Genomic DNA, 22,393 nt, shown 5'->3' on the forward strand with positions numbered 1-22,393 from the left:
TTGACCATCATCACATTTGTTACCGGTAAAAGAATTTCATTAATGATTAACTTCATGCATTTTCTAATTTCTCAATTGCTTGCTCTAAGAATACTCATTAAGCTTACATTAGCATTAAAGATCTGTATGCAGTGTTCATGTACTGTAAATTGCAGAATGCATTAACACTGTATATTCAGTGCAATAGGGGCAAATTCTAATAGAAACTATATTAACCATTAACTATAGTTTAACTTCTTAATAATAAATATACCTTTGGATTTTATAGTGTTTGTTAATATTATCATCATCAATAAAGCAATTCTAAGGTCTATTTCAAGAAGTCTGCTTATTTTTGTTGATCACAGTTGTTGTTTCTCTTTATGCTAGCTTACAATTATTCTCTCTTTAGTCTGCTTCAACAGGTGTAGATTGTGTTGGATTCATATGTTACTCTTCTCATGTTTGCAAAATTGAAATTTTGGAGCAGATAAAAGGAAGAGTATATTACTGAACTGGCCTAAGTGACTCAATATTATTATGGGGATTGCTCGAGGGCTGCAATACCTGCATCAAGACTGCCACATGAAGGTCGGGATCTCAAGCCAAGCAACATACTCCTTGTTGAGTCACTAAATCCAAAGATATTCGATTTTGGGATAACAAGAATTTTTGAAGGATTTCAAGAAAAGGCTACTAGGAGACCAATGGGAAGGGGAAGTATGTAAGTTTTCGATGATCAATATGCTATTACAATGAACATATGCAAGGCGAATTGCCATCATAGATCATATACTACCTTTTAAATCTCATGCAGTGGATACATGGCGCCTGAGTATGCAAACTATGGAATCTTTTCTTTCAAATCCGATGTTTTCAGCTTTGGTGTTTTAGTATTAGAAATCTTGAGCGGTAAGAAAAATATAGAGACTGATAAGGGTAATAATGGCGACATGACGTGTCACGACGTCGGCCTCACCTGGGCACCATTCTGCCCGAGGAAGAGGGCAATAATGTTGACCCGACACGTGCTGACGTCATCCGCTCTCAGACAACGACTTCATCATTGTCTGACCCCGTGCGCTTGACCAAGGCAGAGGAGGACGACGGCCGACCCTCGCCCATACCCTGCGGCAACTCGGTTCTCCACACAACGCCAATAGCAATGTCAGACGCCATCAGAGGTACGATCCTGCCTCCCGCAGGCAGGCACATCAAGTAACACTAAACTGCCCTATAAATACCCCCGAGTTCTAAACGAAAAGGGGACACTTCTGGAAGAGCAAAGAAAACTCCTTCCACATCATCTAACTTGATCGTCAGAGGGGTCGGGCTGAGCTTCCGACCCGACCTGTGTGCAGGTACAAGGGCGAGGTTGCGTCTTCCCAGCATCGCGAAAAAGCTTCGCTCCACACGCAACATCCCGCCCGGACCATTGCAACCGGCCACCCCGGCTGCCTCGAGGAACGCCGCGCGAGATCCCCCCGCATTCGGACCCGAACCAAGCCGCGACGGCCTCGAGGCCACGGCATACAGTTGTTTCCTGCAACATTTTGGCGCTAGAAGGAGGGCCGAATGTCGAGCGATCAGCAGATCCACTCTAGCGAACCCGCAGCCATGGGGTCGCGTCCGGTCAACACCCCAAAAGAACATCCCCTGCGTGATGAACCTCGCGACGAACGCCCTGCCATGACATCGGAGCGCTACTGGCGGCTGTTCAACGACCCGGGTTTGTCGCCACCCGACGTCCCCGTCGGCCCGCCGCCTGTTTCGCCCGAAGCCTTCTACGATCTCGCTCACCAAGTCCGAGCACTGGAGGGCGTGATCCAGACCATCATCCCGCTCGTCTCCCAGCCGACGGCCCCACGTGCAACCCAGCCTTTGCAACAGCGTGAGCCCCCCGCCCGGACACACGCGTCGCTCCCCGAGCGCCCTACTTCGCCTCAAAACCAAACAGCCCAGCTCAGGGACCGAGAGGCGGAAGGCACGTCGAGTCATCCAGAGCCTGAGGTGCCATCCGCGGACTCGACGAACGCCTTGCGAGCCCAGTTGCGCCTCTTCAATCAATGCCTCGACGAAGTACAATAGGAGGTTCGCAGGTCAAAGGGGGAGCTCAAAGCGGACGGATACCAAGGGTCACTGTTCGCACCCGAAATACAAGATCAAGTGATTCCACCACACTTCCAGCTCCCATCCCTGGACGCCTATGACGGTGCCACTGACCCCGCGGATCACGTAGCCGCATTTTGCACCCAAATGGCGCTATATGGGACTTCTGACGTCTAGGGCGTCTAAGGTCAGCGCGAAACCCCTAGGGACCGGGTCATATGACCGCTGTCCTAGTTTAGGGGCAGTGAGGATGTAGTCCTCCGGGATACTATAACGCTCCCAGAGCCCCCCCAACAATGACCCACTCACGATGGAGTCATTGTCGTGCGGCCACATCAAGGCCTCCAAGGCTCGCGCCACTTCCCCGTCAGAGGATTCCGCGGGAGACGTCGAAGGACGTTCCCCCTCAGCTACGCTAGAAGGGGAAGAAGAAGAAGAGGGAGAAGAGGACGATATCTCAACTGACCTTAACAAGGAAGAGCTACGAGGAAAGGGAGGACTGTAACATTCCCCATTTTTAAAAATTTAGTAAAAGGTTTGTTTGTAAAAAATAAGGATTATTTAATAATTATTTTATATTCAATGATAATATATTAAAAGTTTATGGCTAGGGACCTAAGAGAAAATATTAGAAGTTTGATATAATTTATGAAAGATTCAGATTTAAGTTAAAAAAAAAAAAATATAGTGGACATGTGTCACTAGCTAACCTAAGGTTAGTGCCACTTATCTTTGCTCTAAAGATGACACCTAGCCCCTTTCATACATGCATGACACCTAGCAACTTTTGCATTAGCCAAAACCCAAATAATTAGATGAAAGGTTAAAGAAAACAAACCTGAAGAGTTGCAGCCAACGTGAGTTTGAGAAAAGAAGAAGAAGAAGAAGAAGAAGAAGAAGAACTTGAGGTTTTTCATCAATTTTCCCACATATGGGATTCAAATAATTTTAAGGCAAGTGTTCTAACCCCATCCCACAGTAACCTTAATCTCTATTTCCATTTTTATTCTTCAAAATTTGAAATATTTCAATTGAGAACCAGACCTTCTTTCGTTTTGATATAAAGCTATGAATCTGTAATTTTTCGGTAATCTGACCTCTATGCAATGTTTCGGTCATAACATTTTGTAATAAACTCTGATTTAGACAAGACCTATTCCATTTGAAAGTAGACAAAAAAATCTTTATTTTGATACTTATATCGAATGATTTGGATTTTAAATGCCTACTAAGACTTCTGTTTAAATTAACCCTACAGATTCTGCAAAACAGGGACTGAAATTTCTAACCTCTTGTTGCTTAACTACTTATAACTTTCTGCTGTGAACTAAGATTCATACAAAGTATGATTTATTCGAAGCTAGACTCAAAATTCTTTCTGTGTATTCCTGATTTGAAATGTTTGGAGTACAATTGCTAACTGAAACATCTGCTTTCATCGACCCTATGGATTCAGTAAAACAGAGCTAATATTTTCAGACCTTACGCTACGAAATTCTTTGTAACTCCCTGTTGTAAATTTCAATTCTTGTTAAACTTGATTTGCATAAAACTAGATTGAAAAAGCTTTCTAATTACACCTATTTTGTATAAATTAGAGCATAATTGGTTATCCAAATAGTTCATACAGTGTTCCTATCAAATTCTGCCAGAAACGAGCTTTGGTCGATTTCGGCTTTCCTTGTTTATTCTCTTTGGAAATCGATTTCGGCAAAAAACTCTTACTTCAGTTAAGCTTTATATTATTATCTTAAATTCCTGTATACTTTTGTCCTCTATTTATTTGTACATCTGCAGCTATCATCTAAAGATCATGTTTGCATCGTAATGATTTCGGCACATGTATCCCATTGTTCCGCATTTGCTTTCGATATGTGCCTCCTCCAGTTTTATTTCTTTGGACATTGAATTTATCTAACTTTCTTATTTCAATTGAGCTATATATGATTTCTTGAAAATCCTTGTATGCTCTTGCTTTTGTTTTCTTTCAAATCTGAATACATTTATGAAAGATTATGTTTGTATCGTATTGACTCGAAAGGCATATGTACATTTCGTTGTTCCGCATGTGCTTCCGATATGTCCCAATTCATTATTTACAATACCCTTTTGTTCTCTGGTGTTTGTGGGATTATTTGGACCTTTGCCAGAAATGGTAAAGGGTATGTGCTTAGAGCCCGCGATGCTCTAGATTATGTTTGGTGGTCATTCAGAAATGGATGGACCATATTATGTTTGGAATCCACTTCACCTTCTATCTGTTTGATATGAAATTCAGAGACGACCTAGCACTTGGGTAGGGTGAGAGGGCTCGAGTAGGAAAGGGCTACCCAAGGATGGAGTCGAGAACTCATCACGGCGTGGAGCCACCACTGAGTTAAACCTCACATGCACCATGCTAGAGTACGACGTCTGAGCTTCTATTTCGTATTTGTTCTTTGATATGTTCTGAAATGCTTCTTATGCTTCCAAAATATTTCCATATGCCATTGATACATTCTGAAGCATTTCATTCACCATTGATATGTTCCGAACTATTTCATATGCCATTGATATCCAAAATGCTCCTTATGTCTTTGTTATGCCTTGAAATTACCATATGTCATCGATATGCTTCTTACGCCAATGATATGCTCCAATTATCTTTCCTCGATTGTATGAACAAAACGTGCTTCGAACGAAATAACATCGTAATTCTGTATTCTTGATATCCGAAATGCTCCTTATGTCTTTGTTATGCCTTGAAATTACCATATGTCAATGATATGCTCCAATTATCTTTCCTCGATTGTATGAATAAAACGTGATTCAAACGAAATGACATCGTAATTCTGCATTCATGATATCCAAAATGCTCCTTACGTCTTTGTTATGCCTTGAAATTACCATATGTCATCGATATGCTCCTTATGCCAATGATATGCTCCAATTACCTTTTCTCGATTGTATGAACAAAACGTGCTTCGAACGATATGACATTGTAATTCTGCATTCAAACAAAACATGCTATTGTTTCATCTTGTATCTCTGCTTTGTATTTTGATACCTTATTTGTTTGAAACATATCTCTTTGCTATGGATATGTTAGTCACTTGCTGAGCTTTATATGCTCACCCCGTTACTATATGAAATTTTCAGGATAGCTTATCGCTCACTAAAATGTGTAAATTGGGTTGAGGCAGTGGAAGACTAGAAGATTTTGGGGCAAATATTTTGTACTTGATAGGTTGATGTTGTATAAGTTCTTTTTGGGAGTAATGAAATATCAATGACAAATCTAGATTGATGTATCTTGTAAATATTTGAAAAGTACCTCTTATGTTAGGATTTTGGAAATGTTAAGTCTAAACTGTGTACTGATATAAACATGTAGTACATGTTGGTTTTGTGATTGCATTAATTGCCGTGCTTATGGATTTATGATATAGTTATGGTTTAGTTAAGTTGCTTTTGGATTTTAAGAATCTTCTATTGACATGATGTATGATTATAAACTGCACAGGTTTTGTGAATTGTGGATTGTAGAGATGAATGACTTGAATGTTTTTCTTAGTGACCTCAAATGTGTGATTGGATCCTGGATTGTTTGTTGAATTATAATATTATCAATCTTGAGTTAGGTTCACACCTCCTGAATGAGAATTATATTCGGGGGGGGGGGGCGTGACAGAGTGGTATCAGAGCATGGTTTGAGGATCACTGAAATATTTGATATGTTGACGTGCAAAATATATTAAGGTCTAGTGAACTATAGTGATTGGTGAAAATTTTCTTTGATGCATTTTACGAATCTAGGATGACGAGGACATTTAGTCCTCCTACTTCATTTGCTTTTGATTAATTAAGTATGATAAAAGGGTTTATCGGGGATATTAAATCAGAGTGGCGCAATAGAAGCGTGGTGAGCCTAATATATTGGTAGCAGAAAAATAGATGACGCGATTGGAGAAGATATTTGATGTACAAAATTGTTCTGATGATCAAAAGAATTTCTTGAGATCAAGAATAGGAATAGCAAGGATAAGTTTACTAAAAAAAAAAAAAAAAGATTAGAAATGAATTAGAATGTGATAATAGGAGGGTCAAGACATCATCGATTTGAAAAGGGAAGTCACCACAAAAGATTCAATCTTGCGTACGATATGAGTTAAATTATGAAATAAGTTTGTATTTGTAGGTGACTAGAGCCTTTTTTTTGTTTGTGGAAATTTGGATCATAAAATAAAAGACTGCCCTTTGGATAAGAAGAAAGAATCACTACCTCATAAATCATCAGCCCATGTCAGAGTGTATATATCACGGAATATGATTCTAAAGCTTTTGAATTAGTGGTCGAAGGTACTATTCATGTTTCTGAAAGAATGCAAATATTTGTTTGACCATGTGTCTCATCTATGATTTGATTCGCAATATTTTGCTTATCACATGGGCATTCAACCTAAACCACTGGATTATATGCTATATGTAAATATGGCTATTAGGGATTGTTTGATAGCAAACTCGATCTGGTCATCGCGATTGATTTCTATTGGAGAACACGAACTTCTTACTGATTTAGTTCTCCTAGATATTTGGAGTTTTGATATTATATTAAGTATGGATTGACTATCTTCCAATCATACCAGTATAGATTGTTATACAAAATGATCACTTTTTGTATACTAGATCATCCCATCTTTTATTTTGAGAGTATTGGGCATGATTCACCTCCTTACCTGATGTATCTTAAGATGACTTGCCTAGATTATCTCTAGACAGAGAGGATGAATTTGCTTTTAATTTGGTCCTTGGGATAATTCCAATATCTAAGCCTCTTTATAGAATGACACCATTTGAGTAAGTGGAATTGAAAATAAAAAGCAACTACAAGGACTATTAGATAAGGGTGCTCCGGTGCCAGTGTTTCATCATGGGGTGCTCTGGAATTAGTTAAGAAGATGGATAAAACTTCTAAAGGATTATGATTGTATCATTCGTTATCACCCGGGTAAAGCTAATGTTGTAGTAGATGCCCTTTGTAAAAAAATCTACAAGTTTTATGACGACTTTGATTGTAAAGCAATGGAAGTTACTAGAAGAGAATTATGATTTGAATGTTATAAGAAAAGGGCAAGACTCAATGATATTAATGGCCTCCATCCAAGTGCAATCTGATCTCATTCAACAAATTAAAGAAGGACAACTACGAGATCGATGCTTGATCTGCTTAAGGAATGAAGTAAAAAAGGGATTGAAACTGAATTTTCGAGTTTCAGAGGATGGCCTATTGAGATTTGGGGATAGAATATGTGTTCCAAATGACTCAGATATCAAAAATCAAATCCTAAGGGATAGTCATAATTCAAAGTACACCATGCATCCTGGTAGCACTAAGATGTATAGAGATCTCCAAAGTCATTATTGGTGGGAAGGCATGAAGAAGGAGATTGCAATATATGTTTCAAAGTGTTTGACTTGTCAGCAAATCAAAGCAGAACACCAAAGACCTGGAGGTTTGTTGCAACATTTAGATATTCCTGAATGGAAATTGGAATGTATTACCATGGACTTTATTTCAGGACTACCCCAAACTTCTAGAAAGCATAATGCTATTTAAGTTATCATTGATAGATTAACGAAATCTGCACATTTCCTACCAATCAATATGACTTATTCTCTTGATAGGCTTGCAGATTTATATATCAATGAAATAGTAAGACTTCATGGTGTTCTAAAAGAGATCATCTCTGACAGAGACTCCAGATTTCTATCTAGATTTTGGAGAAGGTTACAGGAATCTATGGGCACTATAGTCAAGTTTAGCACTACTTATCACCCTCAAACTTGTTGAATCTCGTATTTTGATGATGAAACTACTTGATATATGTTTATGATTTAATCTGCGTTTTGAGTGACATAGGATGCTTTGATCAGGATGAGACAATTAAAGCAGGAAAATCATGTTGTGCCGGAGGAACATGTCAGAAGATTGGACGTCGGGCCGGTGGATCGGTCGACGTATCGACAGAAGGCTTCGGGCCGTGGACTCGGGCATCGGGCCAAGAAGAGCGGGTATTGTGCCAAGGATATCGGAGTTGCGGAGTCAACTGGCCGATTGGGCAATAGGCTGCAGGAAAGGACGATGCGCCGAAGAATCGGACGAAGCGTCGAAGGACCAATGACATGCCGGACAACTTGGTTAATTGCTTAGGATTAATTGTCTCGATCGAAGTTTTGTTTTGTTGTGCAGGATTAACTATGATAACGATGAAGACATAAAGCGAAACAAAGTGTTGGAGTCAAGCGCGAAGGATTTGTTGCGAGTTCAAGAGTTCGACGGAAGTCCGAAGGTTCGTCGGGAATGCTACCGGAACTAGCCGAGAATGAGTTGGGAGCTTGCCGAAGGGTTTTTCGGAAGCTCGCCGGAAGGTTCGTTGGAAGTTCGCGGAGCTCGCCGAGAAAGATCGGAGCTTGCCGAAGAAGCTCGTTGGAACTCGCTAAGATCAAATCGTGAAGTCTAGGAGCTTGCCGGGAGTCCGCAGAATGGTTTCCGAGAGTTCATCGGAAGACCGTCGGAAGTTTGCCGGAAGCTCGCCAGAAGAAGTCTTGACTTGCGGACTTTGTAATAGCTTAGAAAATGTCTTTAAATTCATAGTTAGCATGTTAATTAGGGTTAGGATTAAGTGTTAATCCTATAACCCAAGTAGGGGCCAATTAGGCCCAAGTTCGGACTGGTTTGGACCAAGTTTGGAGCCAAACCAAGTGAGCTGAAATAGTGAAAGAGGTGCAACCGCCCAGGCTAAGAGGTAGCACCGCCCAGGCTAAGTCTTCCAACGAGGCTGGGAGGTGCAACCGCCCAGGCTCAGTCTCCGAGCGAGACTGGGCGGTGCAACCTCTTCTGTCAAGAGGTAGCACCGCTAGAGCTCAAGTTTCGAGCTCTGCCAGGCGGTGCAACCTCTCCAGTCAGGAGGTGCAACCGCCTGAGCTCGGTCTTCGAGCTCTGGCAGAGAGGTGCAACCGCTTTTACGAACGAGTTTCTTTGCAGTTTACACTTCCATTTTGATCCTATTGATAACTGCAAACTGTCCTCTACAATTTTACGAACGAGTTTCAACATTTAGACGTAAATCGGCTTTCCTCGCACAATCATCAGATCTCAGTTCACGTTTACGTCTTGATTTCAACTGCATACTACCCTCTGCGAGTATACAAACGAGTTTCAAAGTTCAGACGTAAATCTGCGTTTAAAACGTAAATCTGCGTTTAGACGTAAATCTGCGTCTAGACGTAAATCTGCGTTTAGACGTAAATCTGTTTTTTGCAGATTACTTTTTGAGCTGTACAACAGCAGCACATTGTCTTTATACTTCTGCTTAAACTGCTCCTAGACGCAAACTGTGTTTAGACGCAATCTGCGCTTAGACGCAATCTGCGCTAAGACGCAAACTGCGCTTAGACGCAATCTGAGTTTAGACGCAATCTGCATTTAGACGCAAACTGCGTTTAGACGCTAACAGTGTTTAAACATAAACTGCACTTAATCATAAGTAATCTTAGAATCGGCTTTTGCATCAAAATAGTCTTTATCGAACGAACGCAGCTTTTGTTTTTTAATCGCTGAAAAATATCCGCTGCACTAATTCACCCCCCCCCCTCTTAGTGCTCTCGATCCTAACAAAACTAATGGTCAATCAGAAAAACCATTCAAACTCTTGATGATTTGCTTCGAGCCTATGTTACGGATTGGAAAGGTGAATGTGATAAAGATATATCTCTTATTGAGTTCACTTATAATAATAGTTATCATTCAAGTATTCAGATGGCTCCTTATAAAGCTTTATATGGGCGAAAGTGTAGAACTCCAATAAGTTGGGGAGAAGTTGATGACAAAAAGTTATTAGCACCAAACAAAGTATAAGAGACTACCGAGAAAATTCAAGTTATAAGAAAAAGGTTAAAGACTGCTCAGAGTCGTCAAAAGAGTTATGTTAATAACAAAAGATGAGATATTAAGTTTCAAGTCGGGGATTTTGTATTCCTAAAGGTCTCCCCTTCTAAAAGCATTGTAAGATTTGGGAAGAAAGGAAGGTTAAGCCCAAGATTTATTGGACCTTTTGAGATTCTTGAGAGGGTTGGTTCTATCGCTTACAGGATTGCCTTGCCACCATCATTATGCCATATCCATGATATATTTTATGTTTCAATGATCAGAAAGTATATACCTGATCCCTCTCATATTATTAAGTAAGAGCCGATGGTGATTGATAAAGACTTGTCTTATGTGGAAGAGCCCACTCAGATTGTTGATAAAAAAAAAGAAAAGATCTTGAGGAATCGGGTTATCCCTCTAGTTAAAGTAATCTGGAGATATCATTATGGAGAGGAAACAACTTGGGAGCTTTTCGTCGAATGAGGTATGATAAATTTAGAGGACTAAATTTTTTTTAAGGAGGGGAGAGTGTAACATTCCCCATTTTAAAAATTTAGTAAAAGGTTTGTTTGTAAAAAAATAAGGATTATTTAATAATTATTTTATATTCAATGATAATATATTAAAAGTTTATGGCTAGGGACCTAAGAGTAAATATTAGAAGTTTAATATAATTTATGAAAGATTCATATTTAAGTTATATATATATATATATATATATATATATATTGGACATGTGTCACTAGCTAACCTAAGGTTGGTGCCACTTATCTTTGCTCTAAAGATGACACCTAGCCCCTTTCATGCATGCATGACACCTAGCAACTTTTGCATTAGCCAAAATCCAAATAATTAGATGAAAGGTTAAAGAAAACAAACCTGAAGAGTTGCAGCCAACGTGAGTTTGAGAAAAGAAGAAGAAGAAGAAGAAGAAGAAGAAGAAGAAGAGCTTGAGGTTTTTCATCAATTTTCCCACATATGGGATTCAAATAATTTTAAGGCAAGTGTTCTAACCACATCCTATAGTAACCTTAATCTCTGTTTCCATTTTTATTCTTCAAAATTTGAAATATTTCAATTGAGAACCAGACCTTCTTTCGTTTTGATATAAAGCTATGAATCTGTAATTTTTCGGTAATCTGACCTCTATGCAATGTTTTGGTCATAACATTTTGTAATAAACTCTGATTTAGACAAGACCTATTCCATTTGAAAGTAGACAAAAAAATCTTTATTTTGATACTAATATCGAATGATTTGGATTTTAAATGCCTACTAAGACTTCTGTTTAAATTAACCCTACAGATTCTGCAAAACAGGGACTGAAATTTCTGACCTCTTGTTGCTTAACTACTTATAACTTTCTGCTGTGAACTCAGATTTATACAAAGTATGATTTATTCGAAGCTAGACTCAAAATACTTTCAGTGTATTCCTAATATTAAATTTTTGGAGTACAATTGCTAACTGAAACATCTGCTTTCATCGACCCTATGGATTCAGTAAAACAGAGCTAATATTTTCAGACCTTTCACTATGAAATTATCTGTAACTCCCTGTTGTAAATTTCAATTCTTGTTAAACTTGATTTGCCTAAAACTAGATCGACAAAGATTTCTAATGACACCTATTTTGTATAAATTGGAGAATAATTGGTTATCCAAATAGTTCAAACAATGTTCCTATCAAATTCTGCCAGAATCGAGCTTTGGTCGATTTCGGCTTTCCTTGTTTATTCTCTTTGGAAATCGATTTCGGCAAAAAACTCTTACTTCAGTTAAGCTGTACATTATTACCTTAAATTCCTATATACTTTTTGTTGGGAAATCATGGGGGCGACATCATATGCGCAGCGGAAGAACAAGAAAAACAAAATCCCTGATTCCCAAAAAGATGTTCGTCGTCGTGGGAAGATTGGTGCGCAAAAATCCGCAAAATACAAAACTGCGTATAGAGATTGTGTTACCTAGGGAGATCGTATATCCCTGTTTCCTTGCAGATCCTTAGGAGAGGGTGAAGGAGGTCAAGCGTCCTCCTCTCTAGCGGTGATCCACACAGTAGGGTTGCGACGACGCTCCTCAAAACTCCAGGCCTACTCTGAGGTGGAGAGGGAGAGGAGAATAGGAAAGGCAAGCAAAGACTCTAGCCTATGAGGCTGTGAATCCCTCCTATTTATAGAGATCCCGTGTCAAACCCTAATGGGTCCTTCCCTAGTGGGTATTGGATCTGCATCCAATAAGACAAGGGCTCCGTCGGATATCTCATATCCGAACCTCTACTCATCGCAATGTCTACCATATGTGTGTGACCCTCTAGGCCCAATATCGAGCTGGCCGTGAGTCATACCTGTCAGAACTCCTTCTAACTCAGTGAATTATTATCTCTGTAATAATTCACTCGACTCATCGACTACGGACGTACTAGGCCACTACGCCGTAGTCCCCAGACGATATAGGGGAATCCAATCCATTGGACCTGTCTGTCCTCAGTTACCATGTACCTATAGTCCCTCATCCATCTAATATCCCAGAGACCGTATATCGAGCATGGTGTTGTCAGACCCATACGATTTCTACTCGAGTCTCGCTCTAATCGGATTCTCCCGGAGAACTCTTTCTCTCTCAACCCGAATGACCCTGGCTAGGGATTTGTCTGAGCAAGAACACATAGGATATTCCTCTTATGATGCCGAGAGTGGATGATCCTCTATTGACACTCAATAGCCCTCGTAAGGTCGACTACCACTCCCAATGACCAACTGTACTAGATCTGGGGACAGCCAAACCTATAAGTCTGGTATCAAAGAGTGGAGCACTCATACAGGACATCCTTAGTGTCTCAAGTCTAAGGACCAGATACACCACTAGGACTACGGAATCGCTGTCTGACAATAAGGCATCATCAACCATCCAGCATTCCGTAAGCGGATCAATCAGTGAACTCATTCTCCAATGAGCACCTGTACTATATCCCTAGTGTCCCTACACGAGCAGCTATGAGACCAGCTGCATCCATCATATGGACGGGTATACAGCACACCAGTCTATCCGGTTATCACGATGTCCCTCTCGAGTAACCTATGACCGGGATTATTTAGGATATGTGTTTAAAGGTGAATCGATCTCATTATCGTGATCTCATCACGATCCGATTCCCATTGCACAAATCCAAGGACATCACAATATATATATGCACATATGCAATTGTTATAAAGCGATATACGCCAAAATATAATAAGCAAAAAGATTCTGTATCAAGTCACACGTGCCATCACTCACGTGATTGGCTTGTTGGGCACCTATGACTAGCACTTTTGTCCTCTATTTATTTGTACATCTGCAGCTATCATCTAAAGATCATGTTTACATCGTAATGATTTCGGCACATGCATCCCATTGTTCCGCATTTGCTTTCGATATGTGCCTCCTCCAGTTTTATTTCTTTGGACATTGAATTTATCTAACTTTCTTATTTTAATTGAGCTATATATGATTTCTTGAAAATCATTGTATGCTCTTGCTTTTGTTTTCTTTCAAATCTGAATACATTTATGAAAGATTATGTTTGTATCGTATTGACTCGAAAGGCATATGTACATTTCGTTATTCTGCATGTGCTTCCGATATGTCCCAATTCATTATTTACAATACCCTTTTGTACTCTGGTGTTTGTGGGATTATTTGGACCTTTGCCAGAAATGGTAAAGGGTATGTGCTTAGAGCCCGCGATGCTCTAGATTATGTTTGGTGGTCATTCAGAAATGGATGGACCATATTATGTTTGGATCCCACTTCACCTTCTATCTGTTTGATATGAAATTCAGAGCCGACCTAGCACTTGGGTAGGGTGAGAGGGCTCGAGTAGGAAAGGGCTACCCGTGGATGGAGTCGAGAACTCATCACGGCGTGGAGCCACCACTGAGTTAAACCTCACATGCACTATGCTAGAGTACGACGTCTGAGCTTCTATTTCATATTTGTTCTTTGATATGTTCTGAAATGCTTCTTATGCTTCCAAAATATTTCCATATGCCATTGATACGTTCTAAAGCATTTCATTCACCATTGATATGTTCCGAACTATTTCATATGCCATTGATATCCAAAATGCTCCTTATGTCTTTGTTATGCCTTGAAATTACCATATGTCATCGATATGCTTATGATGCCAATGATATGCTCCAATTATCTTTCCTCGATTGTATGAATAAAACGTGCTTCGAACGAAATAACATCGTAATTCTGTATTCTTGATATCCGAAATGCTCCTTATGTCTTTGTTATACCTTGAAATTACCATATGTCATCGATATGCTCCAACTATCTTTCCTCGATTATATGAACAAAACGTGCTTCGAATGAAATGATATCGTAATTCTGCATTCATGATATCCAAAATGCTCCTTACGTCTTTGTTATGCCTTGAAATTACCATATGTCATCGATATGCTCCTGATGCCAATGATATGCTCCAATTATCTTTCCTCGATTGTATGAACAAAACGTGATTCAAACGAAATGACATCGTAATTCTGCATTCATGATATCCAAAATGCTCCTTACGTATTTGTTATGCCTTGAAATTACCATATGTCATCGATATGCTCCTTATGCCAATGATATGCTCCAATTACCTTTTCTCGATTGTATGAACAAAACGTGCTTCGAACGATATGACATTGTAATTCTGCATTCAAACAAAACATGCTACTGTTTCATCGTGTATCTCTGCTTTGTATTTTGATACCTTATTTGTTTGAAACATGTCTCTTTGCTATGGATATGTTAGTCACTTGCTGAGCTTTATATGCTCACCCCGTTGCTATATAAAATTTTCAGGATAGCTTATCGCTCATTAAAATGTGTAAATTGGGTTGAGGCAGTGGAAGACTAGAAGATTTTGGGGCAAATATTTTGTACTTGATAGGTTGATGTTGTATAAGTTCTTTTTGGGAGTAATGAAATATCAATGATAAATCTAGATTGATGTATCTTATAAATATTTGAAAAGTACCTCTTATGTTAGGATTTTGGAAATGTTAAGTCTAAACTGTGTATTGATATAAACATGTAATACATGTTGGTTTTGTGATTGCATTAATTGTCGCGCTTATGGATTTATGATATAGTTATGGTTTAGTTAAGTTGCTTTTGGATTTTAAGAATCTTCTAGTGACATGATGTATGATTATAAACTGCACAGGTTTTGTGAATTGTGGATTGTAGAGATGAATGACTTGAATGTTTTTCTTAGTGACCTCAAATGTGTGATTGGATCCTGGATTGTTTGTTGAATTATAATATTATCAATCTTGAGTTAGGTTCACACCTCCTGAATGAGAATTATATTCGGGGGGGGCGTGACAAGGACGACCCAGGAAGTGGGGAAGGAAACTGGAGAGGGGACGGCAAAACCTAAAGAAGGTGGCTCAGCGGCGAAAAATGAATGCGAAGTTAGGCGTTCGCTATTTAAAGAGGATATCCCGCCAGAGCCGACGCCCCTTCGCCTCCCGAGAATGGGCGATAGCCCACCCACGCACGCACGTGACCGTCACATCAGAAGCGCCAAAAGACGGCCTGCCATAATGAGGGCCTGACGTGGCAGCCCCTCTGAAGCGGCAATGCCCTGGCGCCTCGATCTCAATGCCTGAAAGCGTGCTGCAAAAGTAACCAGTCCCCTCAGAAAGGAAATCAAATATGACAGCTTTTCAACTCCCGCTACTGCCAAGTAGGCAAGGAGGGAAAGAAGCACAAGTGGCTTCTCAGGCCACCAGCCCGCCTGCGTCATGCTACTCGGCCGCATGACCATCGCGACCACGCCTGCGCGGTCTGCCCGCCTGCATCGTGATCCTCGGCCGCATAATGCCCGAGACCACACCTGCGCGGCCAGCCCGCCTACGTCGCGCCCCTTCGTCCCATGTCCCGGAGACACGCCTGCGCAGCCAGCCCGCCTGCGTCGCGCCCCTTGGTCCCATGTCCCCGAGACACCCCTACGCGGCCGGCCCGCCAGCGTCGTGCTACTCGACCGCATGACCATCACTACCAGGTCTGCGCGGTCTGCCCGCCTGCGTCGTGATCCTCGGCCGCATAATGCCCGAGACCACACCTGCGCGGCCAGCCCGCCTGCGTCGCGCCCCTTGCTCCCATGTCCCCGAGACACGCCTGCGCGGCTAGCCCGCCTGCGTCGCACCCCTTGCTCCCATGTCCCCGAGACACGCTTGCGCGGCCAGCCCGCCTGCGTCGTGCTACTCGGCTGCATGGCCCTCGCGACCACACCTACGCGGCCTGCCCGCCTGCGTCGTGCTACTCAGCCGCATGACCATCGTGACCACGCCTGAGCGGTCTGCCCTCCTACGTCGTGCTCCTCGGCCCTATGCCCCCCGAGACACGCCTGCGCGGCCAGCCCGCCTGCGTCGCGCCCCTTGGTCCTATGTCCCCGAGACATGCTTACGCGGCCAGCCCGCCTGCGTCGTGCTACTCGGCCGCATGGCCCTCGTGACCACACCTGCCCGGCCTGCCCGCCCGCATCATGCTACTCGGCCGCATGACCATCGCGACCACGCCTGCACGGTATGCCCGCCTGCGTCATGACCCTCGGCCGCATAATGCCCGAGACCACACCTGTGCGGCCAGCCACCCTGCGTCATGCTCCTTGGCCCCATGTTCCCGAGACACACCCGCGCTGCCAGCCCGCCTACGTCGTGCTCCTTGGCTCCATGTTCCCGAGACACACCTGCGCGGTCAGCCCGCATGCGTCGTGCTACTCGGCCGCATGACCATCGCGACCATGCCTGCGCGGTCTGCCCGCCTGCATCGTGATCCTTGGCCGCATAATGCCCGAGGCCACACCTACGCGGCCAGCCCGCTTGCGTCGCGCCCCTTGGTCCCATGTCCCCGAGACACGCTTGCGCGGCCAGCCCGCTTGCGTCATGTTACTCGGCCGCATGGCCCTCGCGACCACACTTGCGCGGTCTGCCCGCCCGTGTCGTGCTACTCGGCCGCATGACCATCGCGACCACGCCTGCGCGGTCTGCCCGCTTGCGTCGTGATCCTCGGCCGCATAATGCCCGAGACCACACATACGCGGCCAGCCCGCTTGCGTCGTGCTCCTTGGCCCCATGTTCCTGAGACACACCCGCGCGGCCAACCCGCCTGCGTCGTGCTCCTTGGCTCCATGTTCCCGAGACACACCTGCGCGACCAGCCCGCCTGCGTCGTGCTCCTCGGCCCTATGCCCCCCGAGACACGCCTGCGCGGCCAGCCCGCCTGTGTCGTGCTCCTCGGCCCTAGGCTCCCCCGGACACGCCTGCGCGGCCAGCCCACTTGCGTCGTGCTCCTCGGCCCTAGGCTCCCCCGGACACGCCTGCAGGGCCAGCCCGCCTGCGTCGTGCTCCTCGGCCCTATGCCCCCCGAGACACGCCTGCGCGGCCAGCCCACCTGCGTCGTGCTCCTCGGCCCTAGGCTCCCCCGAGACACGCTTGTGTGGCCAGCCCGCCTGCATCGTGCTCCTCGGCCCTCTGCTTCCCGAGACACGTCTGCACGGTCTGCCCGCCTGCGTCGTGCTCCTCGGCCCTATGCTCTCGCTTGACCGCCCGAGACGAGCTCAACCTCATGTCGCCTGAGACTACTGCGGCACTAAGGGGCAAAGCCATGCCTCGCACTCCCCCCAATTGCCGTAACCGACGCATAGCTTCTTCTGGGGGGGAATATGATAGGGGTAATAATGGTGACATGACGTGTCACGACGTCGGCCTCACCTAGGCGCCATTCTGCCCGAGGAAGAGGGCAATAATGCTGACCCGACACGCGCTGACGTCATCCGCTCTCAAACAACGACTTCATCATTGTCTGACCCCGCGCGCTTGACCAAGGCAGAGGAGGACGACGGCCGACCCTCGCCCATACACTGCGGCAACTCGGTTCTCCACGCAACGCCAATAGCAATGTCAGACGCCATCAGAGGTACGATCCTGCCTCCCGCAGACAAGCACATCAGGTAACACTAAACTGCCCTATAAATACCCCCGAGTTCTAAACGAAAAGGGGACACTTTTGGAAGAGCAAAGAAAACTCCTTCCACATCATCTAACTTGATCGTCGGAGGGGTCGGGCCGAGCTTCCGACCCGACCTGTGTGCAGGTACAAGGGCGAGGTTGCGTCTTCCTAGCGTCGCGAAAAAGCTTCGCTCCACACGCAACGTCCCACCCGGACCATTGCAACCGGCCACCCCGGCTGCCCCGAGGAACACCGCACGAGATCCCCCCGCATTCGGACCCGAACCAAGCCACGACGGCCTCGAGGCCACGGCATACAGTTGTTTCCCGCAACAGAGACCATAGAAGGTGATAACGGTATAGACCTTATAGGACACGTAAGTATCTAACAAATACTTTTATGTTCATACTGTGTTTCGAAACAGTGATCGATTTCTTCATGCAATGAGTTCTTCACAGGCTTATTGACTTTGGAAACAAGGTAGATCGATCCCTGGAGATACTTGATGATACCCTTCAAGGCTTGGATCCTCCTATAGAAGTGATGCGATTCATCCGGGTAGGTCTTTTATGTGTGCAAGAAAATATTGAAGATAGACCAACAATGGCGGAGGTGGTGATGATGTTAGGCAGATATCTTCTCCTGAACGATCAAGAGAAATAAGGAGTCTAATGCAGGTAGATTTATCTACATCTAGAGAGCTCACCTCGCTTACTTTGGGCAGATAAAGTTCCAGGTACCATTAGCATGCATTTGGGGGGCTTGATGAGTGATGAAAATCAATTAATTAGAACATGAAATAAGATGAAACGAATTCTTCCTAGCATCTTTCTTTTACATGTACGAATCTTCAAATTGTCTTTTCCTCTTCGTTGCTCTTCCTTTTGTTACCGAGTAATTCTCGTTAAACATCAAATACATGCATTTTAATTGTTATCATATCATTGTGGAAGATCAATTAGTTTCATATTTCGAATGATGTCTTTCTTAAGGATTTTGTGGTATATCATGTTTTTTATGTTGTCGCTATTGTTTTTCACATTATTTTTCTTGTCTCTCTAGTTTTTCATACTTGTTTACATATTTTGTTCTTTTGAATATGAGCTTTTTTTTTAAGGCATTCTCTCTCTTTATAGGCTAAGGAAATTTAATCTTCATTCTTAGTTTAATTAACAAATCAAGTACTATCTATCCTATTGGTTTCGGGCAGCAAATTGATATACAAATAATATTAAATTAATTGCATGGAAGCACTACATAATTATTCTCATGTTCACTGGTATGGAAGCTATGGCAGAATATTGGTTATGTATGTCTCTGTAATTGTAATTATCATAAGGTGCACGTATGAACATTTTCAAATAGGAGTGAGTACTCATGAATCAATTTAGAGAGGTTTTAACATCAATCCAACAAACATTAGTTAAAAAAAGGTTGTAAATGATATTTGCAAAATTAGAAAAGGTATCTATAAAATTCTTTCTTATTATTATTATTATTATTATTATTATTATTATTATTATTTAGATTCCTAAACGAACGGAGTCATTGTCGGAATTAATGTGTGAGGCGACTTTGAAACTGAATCGGAATCAGATAGGCTTCCTAATTCCATCAGCTAACGGTGACTTCCAACACTATTTAGGAACTGAGTTCCATCAGGATTCCCATCGCTACTCGGACATTACACTTCAAAAAGGAATCGAAGAGATACGGAACTTTCTCTTATCTTTTGCTGCTCCCAAAACATCTGCTTGTGCCCATAACGACCATGATATGCGACGCCTTTGTCCAGTACCTGAAGCTGGAAGAAAGCCTGGAGCCTGCCATGGATGACCCCGCCGACGAACAGCTACGTGTTCCGGATGATCTCTTGGAGGGGATGGACTGCTATGTCAAGTCTCTGGATGAGGCCGTTCTTCAAGACTTGGGGTCCGCCGAAGAAGCTGCAGGTAGGTCGTGCCAACTGAGAGACGAGGATGTAGCAGCGCAGCCGCACGTGCCAAAGAGAGGAAGAGGATGGTCGCAGCGTTCCCGGCGGCAGCCGCGGAGGAGTTCGCCGCCTGTCCGTCGTTGCATTCATGACCTGATGACGACGATGGAGATCTCCGTTAATGCCTGCAGATCAAGATACACGACCCAAGGCCCGCTGATGGCTTCCCCGCCAACGACGAGTAATGCGGGGAGGATGACGAAGCAAACAAGAAGGGAAAGGAAAAGAAGAAGAGAAGATGCCATCTAGTGTGTTGGGATTGATAAGGTAAAAAGGTTTTGGTTTTCTATTAATATTCCAATATTTTTGTGAGAGAAGAAACGATATGAAGAATATTTTTGGTAATTTTGACTTCTTACTGTAAGGGTTTATAGAGAGAGAAAAAACTATAAATGTCATAACTCTGATACTAAATGGAATGATGCAAATTTAATGAGCTAATTGATCTATCAAATTTTTTTGACTCAGATTATTGGTCAAAAATATTTAAGTTGAAATTGAGAGTAATATATTTATTAAACCTTTATAAGTCAATTTTATTCTTGCTCACTTCTTACGTGGAATTAATTGGAGTGTTATAGTAATTTTTTTGGAATCTTTAGTGGAGTTTTTTTTACTCTAACAAATAATATTAGAGTTAAAAAGATCCGATGATTAATAATTCATAATATAAGGAGTTTCCACAAAGGAAGAAAACCCTAGTAATTAGGGATTGGATTTTCTATAAATATCTCATGTATTTTTATTATGATGGGAGAGAATAAGATATGAGGAATACTTTTGTGCTTTTGGATTTCTCTCTTAGGGCGAGAGAAAAAAATATAAATTTTTTAAAACTTACGTGAGAGAGTCTACAAATAAATTATGCTTGAGTAGGGATAACTCAAAGTCTTGTGATTAATCTCATATGATAAAAAATATTAGTTTTTCTTCATAGATGTAGATGGAACTTATCATCAAATTACATTAAATCGTGCATTGATTTTTCAATATATTCTTTTGATTATTAATAATATCTGATGAATTTCTTAACTCCCCAACATAGGGTTGTTCGTGGAGTTGCATTGTATACATGCATACTCATGCGTTGCTGTTGCGGCTTAGGTTTCCATATTCTGGTATAGAGATGTATATCGTGTATGGATTAAGCTTTTGTGGTGCAAGTGCATGTTGTTGTCGTGTCTCGGAAACTTAGGGCTTATTGGATCGTCAACTTGAGGTATAGAAATCGGAAGAGGAAAGAAGAAGATGTGGGCGATCAAGGACTAGTGTTGTTATCTAGCTAGTAATTAGATGAAGACATCGAAAGAAAAAGGAGTGGGATTCACTGATCTCAAATCTACTTGGAATCCAAGTAGGATTCCTTTCACCACTTGGAACTATAAGGAAAAGGAATCAAAGAAGAAGAAGAAAGCTTCGCCGGGGGGGGGGGGGGTGGGGCGCGGGCGGCGGACACCATAATACTATCTATCTACATCTATGTGCATATACATAATATTACCTGCCTCAAACGTGCATGAGAATGGCCCCCCCAACTCACAGTATCTGAGCTGGATAAAACGTCGACCCTGTCATGGATGACTCCGGATATAGGTGTTCTATTAACAGAAGAATATTAACTTAATAAAGATACAATGAAGAAGGAGATTACATGCGTTATGAAAAATAAAGGATGACTTTTGAATTTGATAAATTACAAGTGGACATCAAATAACTCTCATCTACTATCTGTAAATAGGTGAGATATTTCATAATAAAGGAAAAAGTCTAAACGTAGAGACTTGTTTGGACAAGAAGAAATGGAAATTCTTATTTATCTCCTCTATCAAATTTCCTAAGACTCTTCCTCTTTATATCTCTCTCTTTTCTTTTCCTGTTAAAGTGATAAACGAGTCAAGTTCTACTGGCCAAATAGTATGCAATTCCAAGTTCCATGTCTTTAGAAAAGAAAAAATTAGGAGCTCCAAATGAATGTCTTGTTTGGATATTAGAGATGATAAAGAGGCTATAATGAATCTCAAGACGATGCGATGCTACCATTACAGCTGACCAAACAGATATCTCGAAGAAATAAATATAAAAAAAAGAAGATAATTTTCATCTACCAAGGACCAGATGAAGATAATGTTGATAAAGTTACTATCGTCAACACCACTGAAGAAGATCAGGAGATTTTTTATAACTCCTTCAAAGGAGTTAAAGAAGGTCAGAACAATTTGGCTTTAGTGACTAAATACTGAATTTATAACCTTTCATGTAAATGACTTGGAAACTATTTTGGTCTATTTTATAAGAATTCTCTATGATAGCCAAACCCATAGAGTGGAGAAGCTGATCACCCAAAATCCCATTTCCAAATATAAGTTATAAGGTTATCAATTATCATTTGCAAGATGTTAACAATATAAAT

The sequence above is a fragment of the Musa acuminata genome, chromosome BXJ1-11, assembly GCF_036884655.1.
Source record: "Musa acuminata AAA Group cultivar baxijiao chromosome BXJ1-11, Cavendish_Baxijiao_AAA, whole genome shotgun sequence".
Taxonomy (NCBI): domain Eukaryota; kingdom Viridiplantae; phylum Streptophyta; class Magnoliopsida; order Zingiberales; family Musaceae; genus Musa; species Musa acuminata.